Source organism: Vulpes lagopus, chromosome X (assembly GCF_018345385.1).
Source record: "Vulpes lagopus strain Blue_001 chromosome X, ASM1834538v1, whole genome shotgun sequence".
In the NCBI taxonomy this organism is placed as follows: domain Eukaryota; kingdom Metazoa; phylum Chordata; class Mammalia; order Carnivora; family Canidae; genus Vulpes; species Vulpes lagopus.
In genome coordinates this window covers 79,783,506-79,808,339 of record NC_054848.1, presented here as the reverse complement: position 1 = coordinate 79,808,339, position 24,834 = coordinate 79,783,506, and the positions used below count along the sequence as shown (strand labels likewise).

Here is a 24,834-nt window from a genome sequence, read left to right as displayed (position 1 = left end):
AACTCGTAAATTCCTCAGCAAATCTATGAGGATCGTCAGTCACTTTGGGAAAGTCTTTGACTATAGCTCATAATTCTGCTTTAGTCCAGGGAACTAAGACATTCAGGATTTAGAATTTTTTAAAGATTTTATTTACTTAGAGAGAGAGAGAGAGAGAGACAGAGAGAGAGAGAGACAGAGAGAGAGAGAGAGAGAGAGTTGTGGAGACATAGGCAGAGGGAGAAGCAGGCTCCATGCAGGGAACCTGACATGGGACTCCATCTAAGGTCTCCAGGATCAGGCCCTGGGCTGAAGGTGGCGCTAAACCACCGAGCCACCCGGGCTGGCCTAGAATTTTTTTTTTTTTTAAAAGATTTTATTTGAGAGAGAAAGAAGCGCACACAAGTGGAGGTGAGGAGAGGGAGAGGGAGAAGCAGACTCCCTGTTGAGCAGGAAGCTGGATGCTGGGCTAAATCCCAGGACCCTGAGATCATGACCTGAGCCAAAGGCAGACACTTAACTGACTGAGCCTCCAGGTGGTCCAGGGGTGTAGAATTTGGATCCTTGTTACTTGTAAAGGGCAGGTTTTAATAGTTTTGGGAGAGGAGGAAACAGGGAGAGATTCAAAAAACAAAGTTTAGTGAGGATTAGAATGAGGAAGGGAGGGTATTAAAGAAGTTAGAGCCAGTCTGGGAGGGAAAGAGGAAGAAGGTGGGGCAGGGGCTTAGTATAAAATAGCTGTGGCTTGCCCATAGACCAAGAAGGAGGGGGACAAGAGCAAGATAGCAGCTGAGACAAAGAGGACAGAGGAGAAGAGGAACAGGCCTCAGAAGCTTTTTTTGCCTCTTGTTTTTTTTTGTTTGTTTTGTTTTGTTTTTTATCTCAGTTAATTTGGAAACGGTACTTTGTAAAGCGATTTTTGAGTCCTGTACATATTTGGCAGCCTCCAGGTACCAATTAAAATAGGCATCCCATGTAGTCTATTTCTTTTTAGTTTTTGTTTTAATTCCAGTTAGTTAACAAACAGCATCATAGGGACCCTTGGGTGGCTCAGTAGTTGAGCATCTGCCTTTAGTTCACGGCATGATCCTGGTCTGGGGATGGAGTCCCATGTCAGAGCTTCTCTCTGTGTCTCTCAGGAATAAATAAATAAAATCTTAAAGAAACCCAAAAACGCTAAACAGCATTATATTAGCATTATATTAGTTTCAGATGTACAATATAGTGATTCAGCACTTCCGTATGTCACCCCGTGCTCATCATGACAAGTGCCCTCCTTACCAAGTAGTCCAATTAATTTTAGTCTCACTTTTTTTTTTAAGAGAGCACACTTGTGGGGGGAAGTGGCAGAGGGAAAGGGAGAGAATCTTTTTTTTAATAATAAATTTTTTTTATTGGTGTTCAATTTACCAACATACAGAATAACACCCAGTGCTCATCCCGTCAAGTGCCCCCCTCAGTGCCTGTCACCCATTCACCCCCACCCCCTGCCCTCCTCCCCTTCCACCACCCCTAGTTCGTTTCCCAGAGTTTGGAGTCTTTATGTTCTGTCTCCCTTTCTGATATTTCCCACACATTTCTTCTAAGGGAGAGAATCTTATGCAAGCTGGGATCAATCTCATGACCCTGAGATCATGACCTGAGCCAAAATCAAGAGTTGGAGGTTAAACTTGGAGCTAGCACCCCCAGTTCACAATTTTATAATTTGGGTCTGAGAAAAACAAGTTTGGGGGAGGTCAGAAATTCCCTATAATGGCCATTGAAATTCTAAATTAATTTTGGTTAAGTTGGTCCAGGTAGTTAACAAATGTGCATGAGGAGGGAATCATAGTTTTAAATATAAAACCAGCCAGAATCCCAGAAGAAGGACCCTCTTGAGAAGGTTTAGAAGATTGGGATCCTATTATTCAAAATCAGAGATTTGGAAAAAACAAGTGAGGACTCATCAGAAAGGATGGAGCCTCTAAATAGATTCTGAGTAAAGGCAATCAGTTCATCCCAAAGGAGGGAGCTCAAAATCCAAGAGACTTCCTGAACCAGAAGTAGATGGAGACTTGCCAAGCACCAAGGGCTCTGTGTGGCTACCCCGCTTGATTCTGAGCTGTTATCTTCCAGGGTTTGCTTCCTTAGGATCCCACTTCTGACCACCAAGTAGTATCAACTTTAAATAGCAAAGAGCAATTTTATTTAAGGAAAAGAACGAGTTTATTGGGGACACTTGGGTGACTCAGGTTGTGATCCTGGAGTCCTGGGATTGAGTTCCACATGAGGCTCCCTACAGGGAGCCTGCTTCTCCCTCTGCCTATGTCTCGGCCTCTCTCTCTCTCTCTCTCTCTCTCTCTCATGAATAAATAAATAAATCTTTAAAAAAAGAGTGAGTTTATTGGGAATAGCAGAGGAATTGAGATTTGGGACAAACAAGCTATGGCAAGCCACAGGCAAGTATGAAGAGACAAAAGAAAGTCAGCATTTATTAGGTGTTAGGAGGAAATTGGGGAGGGTTCTGAAAAAAAAGTTTAGTGGAGAAGAATAAGAGTTTGAGGTGGGAGGTTCTCATTGGCTGCAGGTGGTGGTTAATGGTTTATTGCTGGGACAGGGAGAGATCTTCCTTTTCTTAAAGGCAGGAGATAAATTCCTATGTGAAAAGTGTCCTCCCTTGTCAAAATAATTATTTTCCTTCTACCCCCTGTTATATAGGCTGCAATGAGCGGTATGTACTTGAGAGATCTCCTTTTGGGGCTCCCTGTCTCAATTTGCAGTGCGGTTTCCTTTATTTTCACAGAAGTGAAGGCTAAAATTACTCTTTTGTGCTGCACTGACATCTTGTAAAATCAAGAGGACCTTGAATGAGCTAATCACAAGTTCCTTTTCATACTTTGCTTCCTCCCTCACCAGATAGGGTCCCCTAGCCAAAGAACCCTCCTTATCAAATGGACTAGATGTGTTCCTGTGTATCATCCCTGATTAGTGGTTTCAGTTCCCTGTCATCTGCACAGTAATCAAACAAGCCAATCACATGCTCTCTCAAGAAGCAGGGGGTACCTCACCCTCTTACTACAAAGCCTTCTTATTTTATAAAAAATTTTTTTTTTATTTATGATAGTCACACACACAGAGGGAGGCAGAGACATAGGCAGAGGGAGAAGCAGGCTCCATGCACCAGAAGCCCGATGTGGGATTCGATCCCGGGTCTACAGGATCGTGCCCTGGGCCAAAGGCAGGCACTAAACCGCTGCGCCACCCAGGGATCCCTACAAAGCCTTCTTATAATGTTATTTCCGAGCACAGCCCTCACGTGTCCTGCATGGTATGCAGTGTCCTCTTTTCGACTGTGAATGTACGTGACTGTTGATCTTTTCTTTCTAGAGTTGGATGGTATGTGTTTAGCCATCCCCATAACTCTAGGGTGGGACTTCCTCACTCATCAAAGGGGTGAAGAGGAGGTGATTAAAACAATTGTCATCACACACATGATGATCCAACCACAATCAAGGGGGAGCTGGTCAGCTTTTACTCACTACTCCTTGACTAATTGTTCTGTGATACAGTGAAGGCTGCCTGAGATGGGACCACCAATTGCTGGTGGGCTTGTGCTCTGGCCTTGGTGGCACTGTGTTGTTTTGTTGAGTGTTGCCATTTCTTCTTCCCTAAAACACTCTCTCCTTGGGATAAGAATTGTAGTTAACTGACTGGATCTCAGTGTGAAGTGTCTTTGAGTTTGGGCTGTGTGTGCCTGAGGATCTCTGAGGCTCCCACCTATAAAAGTGGCAATAACACAGCATCCTAATCCATCTGCACTTGAGTCTTTCATACTAGTGGTTGGGTTAGTGGCTTATTAGGCAGTGACCACTTCTTCTAAACTGGTGACCACTACTGGTTACTTGGGGCAGCCAGCCATGTGGTCATTGTGATTGCATAACTCTGGGATGGCCCTTTATTACATTTGCAGATAGGAAGGGGGCTCCTACCACATGGAGAACTAATCAAGCAATGCACCCCTGGGTGCCTTAATAGTCACTGCTGGGGAAAGGGTGGGGAGCTTGTATATTTCCTATACTGTTGCATCCCTTGCTGCCTGTATTCTCTCCTGACAACCAAGACTATTGAAGTGCACATCCATGGTGGCTTATGGCCCATGAATCAGTGAGAAAAGGGGCTAAAGCATTTAATATTAAACTGTTCTCCCAATACAAAACCCCGATCTGGTGTCAACAAAGCAACTGTTGACATAGGAGTTGAATGATGTATTTAGCCATCCCTATAACTCTAGGGTGGGACTTCCTCATCAATGGGGTGAAGAGGAGGCTATTAAAACAATGGTCATCGTATAAATGATGGCCCTAACCCTAATGATTCTGATTCTGGCTGAAGAAATTTATAAATATGAGCAGAGTAGAGAGGAACACTCTAGAACAGAGTATATCCAGTGACAAGACAAAAGAATGAAAGAGAAAAAAATAGTGCAACATACCTGAGTACAGGTGAGTGTGATATTGTGATTGGTATGAAATAGGTGTTTGGTCTTTCAGATGATCAAAATGTATTTCTCATAGATACTTGGTCTTTGTCCATGGGTTCTGACTCACAGCACCTAAAACCCTTGGAATTTCTTATGGTAAAGGCTTTAATATAATCTTTTGTTATGTTAATGAGTTGACTTTTGGAAAGCCCTTGGGTAACCTAAGGATAGGGAGTACTTGCCCCAAGGACCAATCAGGTTAAGGTTAGAGGGATGGAACTTCCAGTCTCCCCAACACCTCCAAAAAAGGAAAGAGGGGCTGGCTGGAGGTTGAATCAATAGCCAGTGCCAAATGATTTAACCAATTTTGCCAAGGTAGTGAAGCCTCTATGAAGAACAGAAATTAGGGTTTGGAGAGCTTCTGAGTTGGTGAACATGTGATTTTGGCAGAATGGCATGCCTACAAAGATCTTCTTGGAAGCTCCCCACCCCTTCCCACATACTTTGCCCCATGCATCCCTTCAATCTGACTGTTCCTGAATCATACCTTTTTATAGTAAATTGTTATTTAGTGAGTAAATGTGTTTCTTTTTTTTAAATAAATTTATTTTTTGGGATCCCTGGGTGGCGCAGCGGTTTAGCGCCTGCCTTTGGCCCAGGGCATGATCCCGGAGACCCAGGATCGAATCCCACGTCGGGCTCCTGGTGCCTGGAGCCTGCTTCTCCCTCTGCCTATGTCTCTGCCTCTCTCTCTCTCTGTGACTATCATAAATAAATAAATTAATTAATTAAAAAATATATTAAAAAAATAAAAATAAATTTATTTTTTATTGGTGTTCAATTTACCAACATACAGAATAACACCCAGTGCTCATCCCGTCAAGTGTCCCCCTCAGTGCCCGTCACCCATTCACCCCCACCCCCCGCCCTCCTCCCCTTCCACCACCCCTAGTTCGTTTCCCAGAGTTAGGAGTCTTTATGTTCTGTCTCCCTTTCTGATATTTCCCACACACTTCTTCTCCCTTCCCTTTTATTCCCTTTCACTATTATTTATATTCCCCAGATGAATGAGAACATATAATGTTTGTCCTTCTCCGATTGACTTATTTCAGTCAGCATAATACCATCCAGTTCCATCCACATTGAAGCAAATGGTGGGTATTTGTCATTTCTAATGGCTGAGTAATATTCCATTGTATACATAAACCACATCGTCTTTATCCATTCATCTTTCGATGGACACCGAGGCTCCTTCCAGAGTTTGGCTATTGTGGCCATTGCTGCTAGAAACATCGGGGTGCAGGTGTCCCGACGTTTCACTGCATCTGAATCTTTGGGGTAAATCCCCAACAGTGCGATTGCTGGGTTGTAGGGCAGGTCTATTTTTAACTCTTTGAGGAACCTCCACACAGATTTCCAGAGTGGCTGCACCAGTTCACATTCCCACCCACAGTGTAAGAGGGGGTTCCCTTTTCTCTACATCCTCTCCAACATTGGTGGTTTCCTGCCTTGTTAAGTTTCCCCATTCTCACTGGTGTGAGGTGGTATCTCATTGTGGTTTTGATTTGTATTTCCCTGATGGCAAGTGATGCGGAGCATTTTCTCATGTGCATGTTGGCCATGTCTATGTCTTCCTCTGTGAGATTTCTGTTCATGTCTTTTGCCCATTTCATGATTGGATTGTGTGTTTCTTTGGTGTTGAGTTTAATAAGTTCTTTATAGATCTTGGAAACTAGCCCTTTATCTGATACATCATTTGCAAATATCTTCTCCCATTCTGTAGGTTGTCTTTCAGTTTTGTTGACTATATCCTTTGCTATGCAAAAGCTTCTTATCTTGATGAAGTCCCAATAGTTCATTTTTGCTTCTGTTTCTTTTGCCTTTGTGGATGTATCTTGCAAGAAGTTACTGTGGCTGAGTTCAAAAAGGGTGTTGCCTGTGTTCTCCTCTAGGATTTTGATGGAATCTTGTTTCACATTTAGATCTTTCATCCATTTTGAGTTTATCTTTGAGTATGGTGAAAGAGAGTGGTCTAGTTTCATTCTTCTGCATGTGGATGGTCAATTTTCCCAGCACCATTTGCTAAAGAGACTGTCTTTCTTCCAGTGGATAATCTTTCCTACTTTATTGAATATTAGTTGACCATATAGTTGAGGGTCCACTTCTGGGTTCTCTATTCTGTTCCATTGATCTATGTGTCTGTTTTTGTGCCAGTACTACACTGTCGTGATGACCACAACTTTGTAGTACAACCTGAAATCTGGCATTGTGATGCCCCCAACTATTGTTTTCTTTTTTAAAATTCCCCTGGCTATTCGGGGTCTTTTCTGATTCCACACAACTCTTAAAATAATGTGTTCTAACTCTCTGAAGAAAGTCCACGGTATTTTGATAGGGATTTCATTAAATGTGTAAATTGCCCTGGGTAACATTGCAATTTTCACAATATTAATTCTGCCAATCCATGAGCATGGAATATTTTTCCATCTCTTTGTGTCTTCCTCAATTTCTTTCAGAGGGGTTCTATAGTTTTTAGGGTATAGATCCTTGACCTCTTTGGTTAGATTTATTCCTAGGTATCTTATGCTTTTGGGTGCAATTGTAAATGGGATTGACTTCTTAATTTCTCTTTCTTCAGTCTCAGTGTATAGAAATGCCACTGACTTCTGGGCATTGATTTTGTATCCTGCCACGCTACCAAATTGCTGTATGAATTCTAGCAATCTTGGGGTGGAGGCTTTTGGGTTTTCTATGTAGAGTATCATGTCATCGGCAAAGAGGGAGAGTTTGTCTTTTTCTTTGCCAATTTGAATGCCTTTAATGTCTTTTTGTTGTCTGATTGCTGAGGCTAGGCCTTCCAGTACTATGTTGAATAGCAGTGGTGAGAGTGGACATCCCTGTCTTGTTCCTGATCTTAGGGGAAAGGCTCCCAGTGCTTCCCCATTGAGAATGATATTTGCTGTGGGCTTTTCATAGATGGCTTTTAAGATGTTGAGGAATGTTCCCTCTATCCCTACACTCTGAAGAGTTTTGATCAGGAATGGATGCTGTATTTTGTCAAATGCTTTCTCTGCATCTAATGAGAGGATCATATGGTTCTTGGTTCTCTCTTGCTGATATGATGAATCACATTGATTGTTTTACGAGTGTTGAACCAGCCTTGTGTCCCAGGGATAAATCCTACTTGGTCATAGTGAATAATTTTCTTAATGAATGTACTGTTGGATCCTATAGGCTAGTATCTTGTTGAGAATTTTTGCATCCATGTTCATCAGGGATATTGGTCTGTAATTCTCCTTTTTGGTGGGGTCTTTGGTTTTGGAATTAAGGTGATGCTGGCCTTATAGAACGAATTTGGAAATACTCCATCTCTTTCTATCTTTCCAAACAGCTTTAGTAGAATAGGTATGGTTTCTTCTTTAAACGTTTGATAGAATTCCCCTGGGATGCCATCTGGCCCTGGACTTTTGTGTCTTGGGAGGTTTTTGATGACCGCTTCAATTTCCTCCCTGGTTATTGGCCTGTTCAAGTTTTCTATTGCTTCCTGTTCCAGTTTTGGTAGTTTGTGGCTTTCCAGGAATGCGTCCATTTCTTCTAGATTGCCTAATTTATTGGCGTAGAGCTGTTCATAATATGTTTTTAGAATCGTTTGTATTTCCTTGGTGTTGGTAGTGATCTCTCCTTTCTCATTCATGATTTTATTAATTTGAGTCTTCTCTTTCTCCTTTTTAATAAGGCTGGCTAATGGTTTATCTATCTTATTAATTCTTTCAAAGAACCAATTCCTGTTTTTGTTGATCTGTTCCACAGTTCTTCTGATCTTGAATTTGTTGAGTTCTGCTCGAATCTTTATTAACTCTCTTCTTCTGCTGGGTGTAGGATCTATTTGGTGTTTTTCCTCTAGCTCCTTTATGTGTAAGGATAGCTTTTGTATTTGAGTTCTTTCCAGTTTTTGGATGGATGCTTGTATTGCGATGTATTTCCCCCTCAGGACTGCCTTTGCTGCATCCCAAAGATTTTGAACGGTTGTATCTTCATTCTCATTAGTTTCCATGAATCTTTTTAATTCTTCCTTCATTTCCTGGTTGACCCTTTCATCTTTTAGCGGGTGGTACTTAACCTCCACGCGTTTGAGGTCCTTCCAAACTTCTTGTTGTGATTAAGTTCTAATTTCAAGGCATTATGGTCTGAGAATATGCAGGGGACGATCCCAATCTTTTGGTATCGGTTCAGACCCGATTTGTGACCCAGTATGTGGTGTATTCTGGAGAAAGTTCCATGTGCACTTGAGAAGAATGTGTATTCAGTTGAGTTTGGATGTAAAGTTCTGTAGATATCTGTGAAATCCATCTGGTCCAGTGTATCATTTAAAGCTCTTGTTTTTTTGGAGATGTTGTGCTTAGAAGACCTATGAAGTATAGAAAGAGCTAGATTGAAGTCACCAAGTATAAGCGTATTATTATCTAATTATTTCTTCACTTTGGTTATTAATTGATTTAAATATTTGGCAGCTCCCACATTCGGGGCATATATATTGAGGATTGTTAAGTCCTCTTGTTGGATAGATCCTTTAAGTATGATATAGTGTCCCTCTTCATCTCTCACTATAGTCTTCGGGGTAAATTTTAGTTTATCTGATATAAGGATGGCTACCCCTGCTTTCTTTTGAGGACCATTTGAATGGTAAATGGTTCTCCAACCTTTTATTTTCAGGTTGTAGGTGTCCTTCTGTCTAAAATGAGTCTCTTGTAGACAGCAATTATATGGGTCCTGCTTTGTTTATCCAGTCTGATACCCTGCGCGCCTTTTGATGGGGTCATGAGGCCCGTTCACGTTCAGAGTTACTATTGAGAGATATGAGTTTAGTGTCATCATGATATCTATTCAGTCCTTGTTTTTGTGGATTATTCCACTGAACTTCTTCTTAAAGGGGAATTTTAAGAGTCCCCCTTAAAATTTCTTGCAGAGCTGGTTTGGAGGTCACATATTCTTTCAGTTCCTGCCTGTCTTGGAAGCACTTTATCTCTCCTTCCATTTTGTATGAGAGCCTGGCTGGATAAAGTGTTCTTGGTTGCATGTTCTTCTTATTTAGGACCCTGAATATATCCTGCCAGCCCTTTCTGGCCTGCCAGGTCTCTGTGGAGAGGTCTGCTGTTACCCTAATATTCCTCCCCGTAAAGTCAGGGATTTCTTGTCTCTTGCTGCTTTAAGGATCTTCTCTTTATCTTTGGCATTTGGAAGCTTCAGTATTAAATGTCGAGGTGTTGAATGGTTTTCATTCATTTTAGGGGGGTGATCTCTCTATTTCCTAGATCTGGATGCCTCTTTCCCTTCCCATATTAGGAAAGTTTTCAGCTAGGATTTGTTTAAATACATATTCTGGCCCTCTGTCCCTTTCAGTGCCCTCGGGAACCCCAGTTAAACGTAGGTTTTTCTTCCTCAGGCTGTCGTTTATTTCCCTTAATCTATCTTCATGGTCTTTTTTTTTATTATTATTTTATTTTTTTTAATTAATTTTTATTGGTGTTCAATTTACCAACATACAGAAAAACACCCAGTGCTCATCCCGTCAAGTGTCCACCTCAGTGCCCGTCACCCCTTCCCCTCCAACACCCGCCCTCCTCCCCTTCCACCACCCCTAGTTCGTTTCCCCGAGTTAGGAGTCTTTATGTTCTGTCTCCCTTCCTGATATTTCCCAGCATTTCTTCTCCCTTCCTTTATATTCCCTTTCACCGTTATTCATATTCCCCAAATGAATGAGAACATACACTGTTTGTCCCTCTCCGATTGACTTATTTCACTCAGCATAATACCCTCCAGTTCCATCCATGTTGAAGCAAATGGTGGGTATTTGTCGTTTCTAATTGCTGAGTAATATTCCATTGTATACATAAACCACATCTTCTTTATCCATTCATCTTTCGATGGACACCGAGGCTCCTTCCACAGTTTGGCTATTGTGGCCATTGCTGATAGAAACATCGGGGTGCAGGTGTCCCGACGTTTCATTGCATCTGAATCTTTGGGGTATTTTAATTGTCTCTTTTTTCCTCAGTTTCCGTCTTTGCCATCAACTTGTCTTCTATGTCACTCACTCGTTCTTCCACCTCGTTAACCCTCATCTGTAGGACTTCTAGTTTGGATTGCATCTCATTCAATTGATTTTTAATTTCTGCCTGATTGGATCTAAATTCTGCAGTCATGAATTCTCTTGAGTCCTTTATGCTTTTTTCTAGAGCCACTAGTAGCTGTATAATAGTGCTTCTGAATTGGCTTTCTGACATTGAATTGTAATCCAGATTTTGTAACTCTGTGGGAGAGAGGACTGTTTCTGATTCTTTCTTTTGAGGTGAGGTTTTCCTTCTAGTCATTTTGCTCAGTGCAGAGTGGCCAAAAACAAGTTGTATTGGGAAAAGGAGAAAAAGAGAGAGAGAGAAGAAAAGCAAAGAGAAAAAGAAAAAAGGAAGGAAAAAATTAAAAAAGAAGAAAAAGAGAACGAAAAAGAAAGAAAGGAAAGAAAAAGCGTGGGGGAAGCAAACAGAAATCAAAAAGCAAAAAAAAAAAAAAAAATCAACCACGGGGGAGTATCTTCTGTTTCTGTATACTTTAAGTCCCTGGACTTTCCCTGGAACTTGTCCTTCTAGCTGGTCTTCTAGGGGAGGGGCCTGCTGTGCTGATTTTCAGGTGTTAGCACTTGGGGGAGCTGCTCTGCCCCCTGCCTGGTGCAGGGCTCAGTGGGGGTTGTTTACCCTGTGAGGCCCCACAGGAACAAAGCCAGTGGCTGATCTGCTCAGCCTGGGGCAGGAGTGTCCTTGCTGTCCTGTGCCCTCCAGGCCTCTGCCTGTGGGGGATGGCGGGGGGGGGGGGGAGGCCGGATCCTGGGCTGTGTCCTGGCGCCCTGTGCTCTGGGGCCTGCACCTTTGGATTCACAATCCCGGCTGCGCAGCCGCCTCTCTGGAGCCGTCGCCTGAGCCCCTCCAAACTGCTCCCAGAGCCAGGCAGCCCCTCCGCAGGGAGCCTCTTCCTCTGCCAGAGCTGCTTCCGAGCTGCTCCGGGGACACGCTGCCCCCTCTCCGCGGAGCCGCCGCCCGAGCTCCTCCAAGCTGCTCCTGGGTCAATGTGTGCGCGCTGCAGCCCTTTGGGGAGCTCAGCGCACTCTCCCCGGGGCGCAGGTTTGTGTCCCAGGGAGCCTGAGGGCATCCCCGCCCTCCTGGGTCCTGCTCCAACTCCCTGCGGGCGCCTTTCCGTCCAGGAAGGTTGGTGCAGCTCCTGCTCCTCCGGGACGGGGCTCTCCTGCCCTGGGGACACTCGCCCCGGCCTCAGCCCGGCTCTTCGCGGGGTCCCTCCCCCTTGGAGACCTTTTGTTTCTTTATTTCTTTTTCCCCATCTTCCTACCTTGATAGAAGCCCGAACTCTTCTCACTGTAGCATTCCAGCCGTTCTCTCTTTAAATCTCAGGCCAAATTCGTCGATTTTCAGGATGATTTGAAGGTTATCTAGGTAATTTGGTGGGGATAGGTGATTTGGGGACCCTACTCTTCCGCCATCTTGACCCTCCTCTGCTGGCCTCTTGATATTGGATTTCTAGTCTATAGAATTGTGAGGAAAATAAATTTCTGTAGTTTAAGCCACCTAGTCTGTGATATTTAGTTATGACAGCCCTAGCACTAATTCACAGGGTAACAGATGTCTCTATATACACAGTCAAATCTTGTTATTTGTACTAGTTATGTCCTGTAAAAGTCGCCATGAACACAGAATTAGTGAAGAGGAGACAGTTGCTACTAGGCGAAATAGAGAGTTAGGTTCCTATGAGCCTCTGGTCACAACAGCATTTTCATCAACTAGTCAAACGTAAACTTGTTTTACATGTGTTTCCGTTTAAAGACATCTTATTTGTATCTACTGTTGATTCATTTACATTGATATTTAATATATTGTTGATATTTACATTGAAGTCACTGATAAGAGCGCTATAATTCCTGCCTAAACTGTGTATTTCTTGCCATTAGGCACATTGCAGCCTTCTTGCGCTCAGAAAAACTCGACAGTAGGTCAGCATTACACTTGGGGGCCAATTTAAATAGTGAAATCCCTAACAAAAAGCACACCTGTGAACAACATGGCACTAAACGTACTGTTCAAAGGTCACTTGTTTACTGTATGAGAGGTGCAGTGAGAAGCTGGAATGCAGCTTTGTCTAAACCTAGCCGAGAACTTGTGGGTTGGATGACTCAGTTTTTTTTTTTTTTGCCATACTGCACTGCACATGTTTGTAAATAATCACAAAATAAGCTTAGCATTGATTTTGTGGTTACAAATACGTTTTAGCAGGTAGAAAAATTTGCATATATAGAACCTGCAAATAATGAGGATCAACTGTATTAAGGTCACAGTGTAAGGGCTTCAAACAGGAAGCTCCTTTTGCCCTTTGGAGTCCAATATCTTATTGTTATGACCAAAGCACTCATTTTAGTTCTCAGAATACACAATGTGGGGCTCTTGAAAAAGGTGGTAAATGGAACTCAGAACTTCCCTGCTGGCCCCAAGCTGCTTGTTTAATTGATGGATGTCATTGGCTCCTCAAAGAACTCCTACTTAAGTTACAAAAGTGGTAAATAGCCCCCCTCTACAGGCATTATTATAAGCATTGATTAGCCTAAATTCATGTTCCCTAAGGACTCACTACACCAGTGCCACACAGTTGCCTTTATTAGCCATGATGGAGGGCACCTTAAAGTTCATGTTTTTCGATGACCACCTCACCATGTGGCGCTCTTCCTTTTGGGGGTTGCCTATTCCATTTCTTAGGGAGGCATCACTACTCCCTGAAAGTCTCAGTTAACATCAAGGTTTAAACTGATGTGAAGGCATCAAGAGGTCAATTGTGGTACAGGGACTAAAATTAATGTTATATGTTGTTTTGACATCTGATAAAATTAGAAGAACCTCAAATAGTCTAACCACAACTTCTCTTCCCTTTTCTATGCCTGCGGACAAGGTTTCTTAGCCAAACAACTCTCCTTACTAAACAGACCAGGTGTAGTTCCTGGTTATCCCTAGCTAGAGGCTTTCTGTTCCCTGCCAGCTGTGGAATTATTCAAATAAGACAATAATATCCTCCCCTGGGAACCAGAGGTACTCTGTCCTCAACACTACAAAGGCCACCTCCTACAGACTCTGGTTGTTCAATCTGTTTCTGAGTGTAACTTGAGAGTGCTTCTCTGGTGTGTTGTGTCCTCCTTTCTCAGGCTGTGAGTATATGTGACTGATACGTTGTTGTCATTGTGTTTGTCCGGTGTCAGGTGTTGTGTGTTTGGCCATCCTCACAACATAGGAAATAATCCTTCTTCCTTAATAGGGTGAATAGGAAGTGATCAAAATAGGGGTTTAGAGCAATGGGCAAGACACAAAACATAGATGTGAGAAATACCTATTTGAGTACAGATTTTAGCCCACTTTCAGTTGTGTGTGTGTGTGTGTGTGTGTGTGTCTGTCTGTCTGTCTGTCTGTATTGAAAGCCTGGGGACCCTATTTAATGCTAGCAGTGGAAATTATTGACTCTGCTTCATTGGAGCCCAGAGGGTGCAATCTATGGAAGTATATTCATGTGGCCTGAGATGGGTATAGTTTTGTACTTACTGTTGTGAAACTTTTGAAGATACAGGTGTTTTGTCTGTTTGATTTAAGTTTAGGTCTGAAGAGTTGTTAAATAGTCAACTATTTGCATGCAGACCATACAGAAATATGTATTTGTTGTAGCCACAAGACCCTGAGCACTGGCACATGGGTAACATATGATTAGAAACAGGTGGGAAGGGTAGCCTGGGTGGCTCAGCGGTTTGGCGCCTGCCTTCGGCCCAGGGCCTGATCCTGGACACCCGGGATCGAGTCCCAAATTGGGATCCCTACATGGAGCCTGCTTCTCCCTCTGCCTGTGTCTCTGCCTCTCTCTCTGTGTGTGTCTCTCATGAATAAATAAATAAAATCTTTTTTAAAAAAGAAACAGGTGGGAATACATTGCTTCAATTCAGGAAGAATTCATGCACATACTTTGGAATATTGCAAAATGTAATTTTGTGACTGAAGATAATCTGGAATAAGGTTTTAAATGGCAAACCAGAAATGAACATGTAACTATGGGGAAGAAATGGTATTCAGGCAAGTTTCCAGACAGCAGCTCTGCATTGTCCACAATCTCATATACCAGAGTGTGCTAGTGAGCCACCCCCTCAACATCCCCCCCACATATTTGTAGGCACTGATGTTCCTTGGCCAACATGTGAAGGACCCCACGTCATAGTGATGCTCAGGGCCTATTCTCTTTCACAAGCCCCTTTTGGGGGGAGAGAGAAATGGCCTCATTGAAGGTCTCAGGTGCCTTGGGTGAACATCTCAGAGCCCTTTGGAAAGGCCAGGTAAATAAGGTTCTTGGGCCCAATCCCAATATCCAGTGTGGTTCCTCCCTACCCCACCATTTTAACAGGCAATTCTTGGATGCCAGCAGGGTGTCTGAGAGTTCAACTCAATTCTGACACCAGTCTACCTGGAGACTGCATGAGATTACTGAAGTTAAGTGTTCAGTCCCACAAGACTGCCCTCCCTCCACACCAGGTGCCAGTCGCAAGTCCAGGTTGTTACCTGCACTCCTAACTGATTGCCTATAACGGAGACATTACCACTGCCATCTCCTAGGGTTTGATTCATTTGCTAGAGAGGTTCACAGAACTCAGAGAAACATTTTACTTACTAGATATAAAAGGATAGAACTCAGGAACAGCTAAAGGAAAGAGATGCATGGGGAAAGGGTAGCAAATATTCCATGCCCTCTGCATGCACTCCACTCTCTCCAAATCTCCACATGCTCACCAACCCAGAAACTCTCAAACCCTGTCCTTTTGGGTTTTTATGGCAGCTTCATTGTATAGGTGTGAATCGTTGGCCAGTGGCTGTTGATTCAATCACCAGCCTTTTTCCCCTCAGGGGAGAGGTCAGGGGAGTGGGACTGGAAGTTTCAGCCCTCTAATCACATGGTTGGTTCTCCTGGTAAATAGCCCGTGACTTACCTAACTCTGGGAAATGAACACGGGGTGGTGGAAGGGGAGGTGGATGGGGGTTTGGGGTGACTGGGTGATGGGCACTGTGGGGGGCACTTGGCGGGATGAGCATTGGGTGTTATGCTGTATGTTGGCAAATTGAACTCCAATAAAAAAATTTAAAAAACACAAATATGCAAACTAAGAAATGACATGTGAAAAAAATAAAAAATGAAAAAAAATAACCCCTGTCTTTAGGTACTTCCCAAAGTCACCTCATTCACATAATGACACCTCTATCAGTCTCAACACTTAGGAAATTGCAAGAGTTTTGGGATCTGTGAGCCAGGAACTGAGGAGGAAGACAAGATATATATATAAGAAATATATATTTGGTCATCGTCTTTCAGATGACCAAATATCTATTTCTTATAAATCAATATCACACCAGTTTTCTGCAGGGCTACAGCTAGGTACTTACTCGTACTCACCCAAGACATCTCCAGGCAGGATGCACATGATTAGTGAGAGACATACCAGGCCCAGAATGAATGAGAAGACAGCCCTGAGGCCCAATAATCTGAAATGGCTTTGTTGGGTGGGAATCAAAAGGTTCTTCAGGTCATATGCTGTATACCCTAAAAACAGGTGTACAAGAGCAAGATTGTGGGGATTTACCCCAAAGATACAGATGTTATGAAACGTTGGGACACCTGCACCCTGATGTTTATAGCAGCAATGTCCATAATAGCCAAACTGTGGAAGGAGCCTCGGTGTCCATCAAAAGATGAATGGAAAAAGAAGATGTGGTTTATGTATACAATGGAATATTACTCAGCCATTAGAAACGACAAATACCCACCATTTGCTTCGACATGGATGGAACTGGAGGGTATTTGTGTCCCACCTTGTGAATAAAAGCTGAGGGGAAGAAGGAGAAGTCCACCTTATTGCTATGTGACTTCTGGCTAACCCACTGTGGGAAGAGAGATGGGTGGGAGAGAGGGTGTGTACACATAGGACTATACATGTTGGCATGTGTACAGGAGAAGGGGAAGGCCCTGGAAAATTTGCAACTGGGGCAACCTCTGCTGTTGGTTGTCTGATAAACAATGTGGCATTTACTGATAACCAGTGACTTCTCTGTTTCAGCAAAAACTACAAATGAAGTTGGTTCAGAAGTTTTGGGACAGGATGCTGACATGATAGGATGTTCATCTGAGTCCAAATTTTGGAGGTAAGCCACTTATATACAATTGAGATTTGTGCATTAGGTTGACTAGGGCTGAGGTACAGCAAACCAGTCCTACCAAGTAAGCTGACCAGTGGCATGCCTTCAGGCTCTACACTTCTGCCTCTCTAGATCTCACTTTCTTGACCTGCAGTGGAGCACTTTTGGGATGCCAATCTTCAAGCCTTTTGCTCTGACCTTGGAGTTCCTCCCACTTCTCTGGCTTCATGTACAGAAGGCCTTCTGCTCTCTCCACACTTCCTAGTGAGGGTATCATAGCTGAGGTGCATTCCCTAGTGTGACCTAGAGGAGCACTACCCATAGAAATAGGTGTGTAGGCCATAGGGCCCTATGCTTTTCTAGCTGGAATTTTCTGTCATGCTCTATGGGGAGGGCACTTGAACACACATTCTTTGCACCCTGGGCACTCACCCTACTCAGTTTGTTAAAAACTGAGCACATGACCTTCTCTATCTAGTCTGCTTTGCCTGTCTAGGCTGCAAGTGCTTGTCTCTCTGTCCCCTAAGCCTTCAACTCTCACCAAGTTTTATTGGCTCTACCTCCAAAAAACATCTCATCTCTCCATAGATTATGGGCCCCCAAGATCATGCCTTGGGAATCTTGCTGCTGAATTATTGCAACAACTTCTTTCCAACCTCTGGTCTCCCCAATGCCAGTGCTTGCCCCTCCTCTCCATTCAACACACTATCGTCAGTATGATCTTTACGAATCTAGCCTGATTTCTATAGGAGTTTTGGATGGCTTTCTTTAGCTTTCACATAAAATTCAAACTCTTTGGTCTAGCACTCAAACCTTGAGAATATAGATGAGAAATCACAATGAAGCAGAAGCACAAACTCCCAAGAAACCCATGAGTGGTGACAGAAAACCTATGCCATATCCACAGAACAGGAGGAATGTTCTCTGGCCCAGGGGACACCCAGGAAACCTGAACCAATGACCGACAAAAGAAAGGGTACATTCAATAGAGGTTCTATAGGAGTATGAACTAGATGCCGATTCTAAAGGATTAATGCCAAGGGTTCACATTTGTGCAAATAAGTTAGAGCTTTTTTGAGTGCTCATTGTCTCAACCCTAAAGAACCCATAATTGTGAGGATTTGGCACCTAAATGATAGATTAGTAGGGCCCCTATGTTTGGCATGGGAGCTACCTTGAAAACCAAGGCCATTGCCATAGGCCCTGAACTTTGGAGGTGCATCACTTGATTGATTACCTTTGGCTCCATTGCTCCCTGGAACCTGGAGTGGAGAGGACAGAAGGCAAGCTCTTTCAACAACTTTACCCTATAAGGATAGCAGTGCCTCTCCTAGGTGGATTCCCTAGGGAGGAGGACAAAACTCTTGAGGGAGGGAGGGCTGGGTATATGCGAATTCAGGTTTTAGAGCACAGCCAGCTCCCTCTTGCATGATACCGATGTTTGGATCAACTGGACCAAACAGTGGTGGATGTCCAGGGAGTAGCTACCACATTTCTTTCTTTCCTTGTTCTCTTGCATTTTAGCTAAAGCTAACCAATGAGCATTTGTTACCATGCACATTCTTCTTCTGTTTTAAGGTAAGGTAGTTATATATCAGCAGGCATCCAGGGCCAACCTCTGGGGATTTTCAGGTGTGGATAGTTTGCATTATCTCCGAGGCACCCCACCACCATCCTTCAAATAGACTCTGATCTGTTTACCACCCAATGCCTAAGTGGCAGTGGGGGTGGGAGGTAGGGGGTGGGTTATATTAAGCTTTCTCAGCATGCAGGCCTGGGGCATGGGAGAAAAGGTGGGTCCTTGCCTGATTTGGTCAAACAGTAAATGAAGGGGGAAAGTGCAAGAACAATGCAAGACCTTCTTTAGACAGAAGGGGACACTGCAGGCCCTAGGCCTTCGGCTATTGCATATGTATGTGGGGAATGGGGAGGCCAGTAGATGAGGCAACTTCGGATGCAATGGAGTGGGCAGCAGGGATGGAGGAAGCAGAGAACAAAGCCTAACATGATGGCGCAAGGTGTTCCTCCAAGGAAATAGACTCCCTTGACCTGGTCAGTGTCCTTAGCATGCTCTAGGGAGAGAGCTCAGCTCAGGGGAGCAGGAGAAGAAGAAGGTGAACACCTGCCAATGGCTTGTTTGTAAGTACCTACAAGGCAAGGTTAAAGTTGCTGAGGGGAGTGTTTCACTGGAAGAAAAGAGAGCCTGGGTAGATATTTACATCTTGATTCTAGAAGAGAGTAAGACTCCCAGAATCAAGGAGTGAACATACTAGATTACATTTTGAAATGCATGTAATCCAAGGAGGAAAGATACAGCAAGAGGAAAGCTGACACTGGACAGAGATGAGCAGAGAAACTAGAATGGAAACAAAGAGGGATGAGGGTACAGAAGAATAGTGAGGATAAGAAGGAAAAGGCTGCCCAGTGATAAATAGTAGTTGATGTATCAATAGCCCCTAAAACCCATTCAAAACCATCACCTGCTTCAAAGGTAGGTTGAGCCCAAGCCCATCCCCATGTCCATGAGGTCATCAGTGGCAAGCAGGATCCAGGCAGTAGCACCTACCCCCATGAGAGCCACCTTCCCTCACACCTGTTCCTCTTATCAAGCCAGGCTTCAAGGAAATTAGGCTGAGGGCTTCAGCGTTTAGGGATCCCTAGATCTCCCGATGAGACCTCCCAATAGACTCAGAGTCAAATCTCTCTTTGCGTCTGCATTAAGGTAGATTTTCAGGGATTAATGCATTTGTCTTTCTCCACAAGTCCACAAGCAAAGGTGTTAGTACTGGAACATGTTTAATTTTAAATAGGAGCTTTGTTACTTCCTTAATAAGGAAGGAGCGTTGAGAAGAGGAGGAGGAGCAGGTGCTAGGGAAAGCTAACAAAGCTGCTTCCCTCCAAACAAGAGACTGGAAGCCACGTGTTGTAAACAGCAGCTCCCTAAGGGCTTCACACAGCCCAGCTCCTGGCATGACATGGGCACCGCCATGTTGTGAAGGTACAAATGAGACCTTATTATCACTCCTTTGTTCATCTGTTCTTTGAGTGGTTACACCTGCCACCTTTCTTGCCTCCCTGAGCTCATCAGGGAGGACAGTGAAGGGATATGGGGCTGAGGCCATCACTCTGAAGATGGGTTTGAGGCGCTTTAGCTGGGGACTCCCTGTCTTAGTTCTGGCTACTATAACAAATACTGTAGACTGGGTAGCAATGACAAGACATTTCTTATACTTTTGGAGTTTGAGATATCCAAGATCAAGATGCTGGCTAATTTGGTTCTGAGTTAGAGCTTTCATCCTATCTTGCAGACTGCTGCCTTCTTGCTGTGTGTGTACATGGTGGAGGAAGAAAGAGTTCTCATGTTTCTTTTTCATCTTCTATAGGCACAATTCCCATCATGGGAAGCCCACCCTCATGGCCTCATTAAGGCCTAATGATCTCTTACAGGCTCTATCTCCAAATACCATCCTGTTGGGGGTTAGGCCTTCAACATAGGAATGTTGGAGGGCACACAAATATGTAGTCCATAACACTTCTCTTTCAGTGATCCTTTTAGAGATGTGGGGACACTTTAGCTAAGTTCCTGTACTGATCACTGCTAGCACATAAGGTGGACCTTTTGGGCAGTTGAAGTAGAAAAAATTTTCCTTTTTCTGGACTGATGCTCTGTGCCAGGGCACATGGCTTGGTAAGGTAAATGTGGACTGCATTTCAGCTCCCCCTTGCTCTTTTAGCTGGGAGCCCTTGGATAAAGCTCTATGCTGGCCTTTTAGGGTCCCCAGAAGGGATAGAATTGCCACCAGAATCCCACCAGAAGGGATAGAATTGCCCACATGGCACTGAATAGAATGAGTTGTATGACCCTGGGATTACTGAGGGGCCCTGGCTGCCTGGCCCTGTTCACTTCATTAAATGCATAATGCTGCTTCCATCCTCCAAAGGCACTTGGGGGTGTTGGGGGGAGGGCCTGAAAGGCTGTGATAAAAAATCTGCATCTATATAAACCCCTGTTACTACACAGCACTTTGCTGAGACTTGTTCACAATAGCCTTAAATGCTAGAGTCTGGGCCGTACCTCAACTCAGAGGCCCATTTACTTCTCCGTTGTCATCCAGACAATTATTTCCAAGAGCACTTTGCTTTTGGAAGCACAGGGCTTGGAGTAACACATTTCTCTCTTTTCTGCTCAGCTTCTGGGCCATCAGCCTACAGTGAAGCCAGCAGGCTGAATCACAATGGTTGTGCATATTTCCATAGCAGCAGTGTGATGTAATGCATAGAGCATAATGTGGCATTGCTATAGAGCTAGTTATAGGCAGCTTTGTGCCAATAGAGAAGAAAAATTTATTCATGCACGGCACCTTACCATTCACTGTATACTTTTAAATCCATGATCATATTTGAATCCCACCAGTGAAAATAGGGAACTAAAAAAAAGCCCCAGGAGGAAGGAACATACTCAAACATAGGCTGATACATCCAATTACGCTTGCACATTAAAATAACACACACAGGCATTTTTACTCACACGAACATACTCATGTGTTTACACATTCATTGATGCACACTTGTGCAGTGCTCTTATATTTTCACATTAACATGCTCACATGTTTCTCACATATGAACATGCTAGTACATTTACACACAGACTCATACACTCACAGTCACTCACACGAAAATGATCACACAGTTGGACAGACTTTATGTTCACTGAAACAAATGTGGTCACACACGTCTATATTCACAAATCATATATGAACAAGTTCACACCTGAAAAAGTTCACATATTCACACATACTTATATGAATAAGCATGTTTAAGTTTTATTTTTTTATGATAGTCACAGAGAGAGAGAGAGAGGCAGAGACATAGGCAGAGGGAGAAGCAGGCTCCATGCACCGGGAGCCCGACGTGGGACTCGATCCCAGGTCTCCAGGATCGCGCCCTGGGCCAAAGGCAGGCGCTAAACCACTGCGCCACCCAGGGATCCCTGAATAAGCATGTTTATTCAGTCACACACAAGAATATGCTCACACTCAGACACAATGACATAACACAAACACAGACACTTGCACACAAATGTGCACACACTCATGCTCTGATATTCCCTCACAGACACAGGAACACGCTGATACATTCTTTAAACACAAACACATAAAATTATATATTCATTCACACTTGCATGTGGACAGTCACACAAATATTCTTAATTATTCCCATGTGGACATACTCATGCATTTAGTCACATTTCTGAGCACATTGCCACATGAACTCACATATAGATACAATCATTACAATCACAGGATATTCTCATACATGTATGCAAATGTTAACATTTTCACTGACACACACATGTTCCAACACACAGACTTGCTTCTATATTCACTCATGCGTGTTTATATATTCACATGTGAATGCAGTCCCATATTTAGTCATATACATGAACCCAAATCAGCATGCACATTAACACATTATAATACAGTGACATATATTTACGTGTTTGCTTACATGTGTACCCATGTTCACACATTTGCTTAATGAGCATATTCACACTATCACAGTCATACAAAAACCTCATGAATTTACTATACAAAGGAAAATATTCCTATAAATGTACACACATTCTCACACAAAATGCTCACTCATTCATGCTTACTGACTCCGTTCATTTCAGGAGCTAGCTCTTCTGATTCAAGGCTGGTTTTGTGAGAATCGCTTGGCCCAGAGCAGATCTGCAGATCTGAGCAAAAACAGCAAAGGCCTGTCCTTGCCAATATCTACACTGGAAGCCAACTTACTGGCACCCACGCATCTTGTCTGGGTAGGAGAGGCCAAAGGTCACCCACACGTGGTGCTAGCACAGAGCCCCTGAGAGTCCCCAGCACCAATTCACAGGTCACCATTCCCAAACTTGCTGCCCATCTCCAGAAATATGCACCCCTTCATGCGTTACCAGAAATTCCTCTTCTATATCTCCCTAGCAGGGACAAGCCTGATTTCCCTCTGCCAGGAGACATTTGTGCACTGTTCTTGCCCTAAATTCCTGGCACTGATTCTTCTGTCATCCCCTTGCTCCTCAGCTCCCATAAATAGCTTCACATCATGTTCACCACCAGCATTCTGTAAGTGGGCATTGTCTACAAATGGGGAGTGTTCCTTCTGTAATAAGTTATTCACCACACCTCACTTGGAGACACAATAAAGATGTGCTGGCAAGCTTTCAAAAAAAATGCATACATTACATTACATCATGCATACACTAAGACATTAACATGATCACAAACATATTCATACATTCACTCACATGAACTTGCGCAAAAATTAACTCACACAGGTAGACACACTCATACACTTAGAACTTCAGTTAAAATTGTACATTTTCATGCTCATGTACATGAATTTGCTTATGCATTCAATTACACACAGGAAAAATAATCATACATTAACATACAAACACATGCCAACTTGCTCATATATGAACTCACATACGAACATGCTCACATTCATGCACATGCTCACAAATTCACTCATAGACATAAACAAAAAAATCATTCATTCATACAGAAACAAACTTTCACTCAAACTTGCACATTAACATGTTCAAAACATGAACATGTTCACACTTTCATTCACATGTTCATGTACATGAGTATGTTCATTCACTCACAAACATTAACATTTCTAGATACACAAATATGTTTACACAGTATCTCACTCATAATAGCACACTGCCATTTTCACTCACATTCATACATACACACATTCTCATACATTTACTCACACATGGACACAATTACACACACTTACTCCCAACATTCACCCATATTCACACACACAGACATGCTCACATGCACTCACACAATTACACATGCATGAATAAGTTTACAGTTATGTAGCTGACATGCTCATAAACACACACACATGCATTAACACATTCACTTACCCCCAATACACACTCACACATATGAATATAAACACACATTCACATACAGACAGGATCATATTCACTCACACAATCATGCAAAAACCTACATATACTCACAAATTCACATTCATTCAAACTTATACATTTTTTTATTGGGGTTCAATTTGCCAACATATAGCATAACACCCAGTGCTCATCCTGTCAAGTGTCCCCCTCAGTGCCCGTCACCCTCAGACTTACACATTAACACACAGTATTACTTCCACACAAATGAACACACATCAAGTCACACGCAAACATGCTCACATTCACTCACACCAAAAAATGTACACATTAACCTGCCCACCAAACATGTTTGATATTCACTAACTTACATACATAGGCTCCTATATTTACTCAACATGCATTTCAATAATATACACACGTATCTACATCCTCATGCATTTTCTCAGATGCAAATATTTTTTCACATTCACTCAAACATATAAATACAAAGCACACATTCCCTCATACTCACACATGAATACACACATATGCTTACACATTCAAACACATGAGCACATTCAAATGTATACTCAAAATCATTTGCACACAAACATGAGCATATTCACATATACATACAAGAAACCGTCTCCACATACTTTTTTTTTTTTTTTTTTTTGGTGAGCTGGAGCCCCACAGGCCTGTGCACAGATGGGAGCCTCCCTCCCTGCCCCCAGGAAAAGTGTAAGCATTCTTTTAAGACCTTCCCTGATTAAGTCAGGCCCACTCAAGATAATCCCCCCAATTTAAAGGCAGCTGATAATGGATTTCAGCCACACTGTAGAACTCCTTCACTGCGGCATCTAGAGTAGTGCTCTACGGAGTGATCGGTGACTTGTTCAGCCCGGCCAAGGTGACGTGCCAAGAAGCTATCACAACCATCACAGATCTCTGGTGAGAGAGTGCTCCAAGTCCAAGGCAAAGTTTTCAAGTTTTATTTATAATGGGAGAATAGTTCCAAGAGATGCCAAGCTTCCAGATGTATTATTGGCTATAAAAAAAAAAAAAGGCTACATGGCTGGATTCAATCTGCTAATATTTGTTAAGGAGTCTGCATCTATTTTCATGAGACTGGCTTCTAGTTGCTTTTTTTCTTTCTTGTAATTTCTTTCTCAGGCTTTAGTATCACGATTATGCAAATAACTGTCAGGGTGACAGTTAAT

The 24,834-nt window shown here is 43.1% G+C and overlaps 1 long non-coding RNA gene across 1 annotated transcript in view; it reads left to right on the top strand.

Moving 5' to 3' along the window:
• The window catches only part of LOC121483073, a 147,113-nt gene that overhangs the window by 5,341 nt on the left and 116,938 nt on the right, over positions 1-24,834 (top strand). The window contains exon 2 of the long non-coding RNA XR_005985686.1: positions 16,626-16,710. This is a non-coding gene — a long non-coding RNA (uncharacterized LOC121483073). The remainder of the gene's footprint in view (positions 1-16,625; positions 16,711-24,834) is intronic.